This window comes from Trachymyrmex septentrionalis, unplaced genomic scaffold (genome assembly GCF_001594115.1).
Source record: "Trachymyrmex septentrionalis isolate Tsep2-gDNA-1 unplaced genomic scaffold, Tsep1.0 scaffold342, whole genome shotgun sequence".
Taxonomy (NCBI): Eukaryota; Metazoa; Arthropoda; class Insecta; order Hymenoptera; family Formicidae; genus Trachymyrmex; species Trachymyrmex septentrionalis.
Window position 1 is genome coordinate 34,353 of NW_017305506.1, and position 3,317 is coordinate 37,669.

The window sequence follows — 3,317 nt, forward strand, 5'->3', positions numbered from 1 at the left end:
AAGTTGCATGGTTTCATGGGAAACGTATTTTGGTCATGTTGTATTTCTTCTAGATAGAGACATTAAGAAGATATAAAGATCACCTCCATTTTTTTAAACGGAATTGTATGATCTTTTTTATACAATATTCTTCGTTCAAAATTCTTCTAATTATTTTGCATATAAAAAAACCAATAATTTATGAGATATTTTATATTTTATTCGGTGACATGTTGGCTTAAAATATTAAGTAGCTCGTAAACTATCAATTTTTTAATAATCGTACTTTAATACTTGTATGTAAAAAATTTTACATAAAAATTATCCATTTTGCGTACATATTTTTTTAAAGCAGCTATGTGTTTTTTTTCTGACCACTTGATTCGTTTCATTATTCTGTTCATAAAAGTATTACGATACGATTGTTAAACAATTATTTGTTTACGAGATATTTAATTTTATTCCCACATGACAGAATAATATATAAATTATCTCTTAAACTATTAGTTTTTTATATCACTATCTTAATACTTTTATATGCTTATATACTTAATACTTTTATATAGATAATAATTAGAGGGACCATATTCTGTAAAAAAAATCATACATTCCGTTCAAAAAAATAGAAGTGACCTTCATATCTTTTTAGCGCCTTCATCTAAAAGAAAGATAACATGACCAAAATACATTTCCCTTGAAACCATGCAACTTTTGTTTGATACTTTCCTTGTATTGTAAAAAACAAGCGAATTATTTACCTATTTTAAATGCCTCACCCTATATATCATGTATATATACTACATAGGTATAATATCTATATGGTATATATTTTCAATTTGATATGTATATATATTACTATTACTATTATTAATACTGAAGACAAATATAAATGAAAACCGTAAAATACAAAAAATATATAGAAAACATTACTCTTCGCCACCACAATCGGTAAATGGAGTCTGTGTTTATCACACATTGGTCGGTAGGCATGACGGACGTTCTTCCCTCTTCGTTTTCTTATTTTCACTTGAAGGACACAATCCAAATTTTGCTTATTTTTGTAATTTAATACAAAAATATAAATCATAAATTTTGTTAACGAAAACGATGCGTTGGTCACTCATACTGACATTTTGACAAAAAAAAAAACGCTTTTTGTGCGACTAGCTGTTAGACGCATACTAACGGCCCGATTAAAAAGTTAGGCATCTCTATCGACAGTTGAAGCTTCAAACCTCCAGTAGATGGTCATGCCTACCGACCCATGTGTGATAAACACAGACTCCATTTACCGATTGTGGTGGCGAAGAGTAATGTTTTCTATATATTTTTTGTATTTTACGGTTTTCATTTATATTTGTCTTCAGTATTAATAATAGTAATAGTAATATATATACATATCAAATTGAAAATATATACCATATAGATATTATACCTATGTAGTATATATACATGATATATAGGGTGAGGCATTTAAAATAGGTAAATAATTCGCTTGTTTTTTACAATACAAGGAAAGTATCAAACAAAAGATACGCGTCTTTCTGAAGCCAGGATTTTAAAATATAGTGTGAAAGATGATGCTTGTATCATTTTGACTCACGGTGACCACGAAGTGTTAAAATACGTTTTTCTCATTTTATGATTTAAATAAATTTCTGGAATCTATTTTATATTTTTTATTTTAAATAAATCGTATCATTAGTTTGATTGACCCCTGTGGAAGCGATGTTTTATGTTTCGGAAATAAGGGGGATTTTAATTATTCATATATGAATAATGTATAAAGTTACGATCACCTAAGTGAGTAGGATGACAGGTCACGGATAACGTTAAAATTTTTATTTATATTTAATTGAATTGTAAATGATCGAAAAGAAATTGTTTAACATTTATTTCGGAGTTATTTGCTGCTATTTTGATATTATAATAACTTTTTATTTTTCTTGGACAATATACTGTACAATATGATATAATTCTACATCAATGAAATAGAAAGTTATTTATTATGGTAAAGGTGAATAAATTGCGTTAGTTATAGAATGTGAAAATTTTCGTTAAACATGAAAGGATCTTAATAAGGAAAGGATCTCAAAACATAAAATATTTAGAGGTATCAAAATGGTTTACGAGTTATCGCCGTGTCACGATTCATTGCTAATGCTAACCTTTCGTGAACCTTGTTGTTTACTTTATCAAGGCGAACAGTGCACTGATATAGTATTAAAAGTGTTAACATAAAGTCTCTTTTATGAAATAATAAATACCGCTGTATGAAACGCAATCAGTAAGCAATTTTATATTTCCATATTTTTTACATTAAAAATAAGAAAGAAATATATGTATAACATTTTAAGTAGTGTTCCGGCATTTTTTTTGTTGTGTCTCTCCTTATCGAAGGAAAATTCAGAGGAATATAATTAAATTACACTAATCAGATGAGCAGAGAATGATAGTCTTTATTAGCTTTACACGTTGATGCTAGCCGGAGCTCTCGAATCAAATAAGACGAGCAGGAGTACTTACTCCTTACGCAGATTGTTACCCACTCCCAACAAAGAGAAGCGAGGAAAATGATTAAACGAAATCAAAGCTTTTACTTTATAAGCGATAACGAGATCTGCAAGCAATATCCCAAATCCCGTTACAATAGCACATGTCAAGGTATATCTCGCTAATATACCACATCTCAAACCGCTCAATTTAAATATAAAATGTATTTATGTTAATATACATTCACCCGCAAAAAAACGGTACATTGAAAAATTAGGAAAAATTTATCAAATTTCAAATGATCATAACTTAATAAATAATAAAGATAAAAATATGTTTAAAAATGCAAAATGAAGCTTAAATTGTCCAGTTTAAGAATATTTGAATGAGATTTATACTCGGCCATTATTATCAAAATGTTAGATGACAAAGTGAGAAGATGAAAAGTTGATAATCGAAAGTGATGACGATGCATGGCGTAAATCAGGTATGACAGCCTATGGGACAAAATGTACATGAAAGTACATGGAATTTTATCTTTAAAATGCTTTTTTACTGAGTTTAATACGATCATTTTTCACTGAGTTATTCCAAATTTAAGGTTATACGCTCAAGTTATGGTTGTAATTCATCCCATTATGAACTGCATAGAGTTTGACGGATCGGAATTGAATCTCATTTTGCGTGCGTGCGTGCGCTATGACTGTGAAGTTGCAGATATATTATTAAATCGCTTGGTAATCAACCTGTCAAATTGCCGATACATACTAAACATCGTTATAACTGTGAAAGATACATTACTAAAACTTTAATTTTTAATTTGATGTTTATATATATATATATAT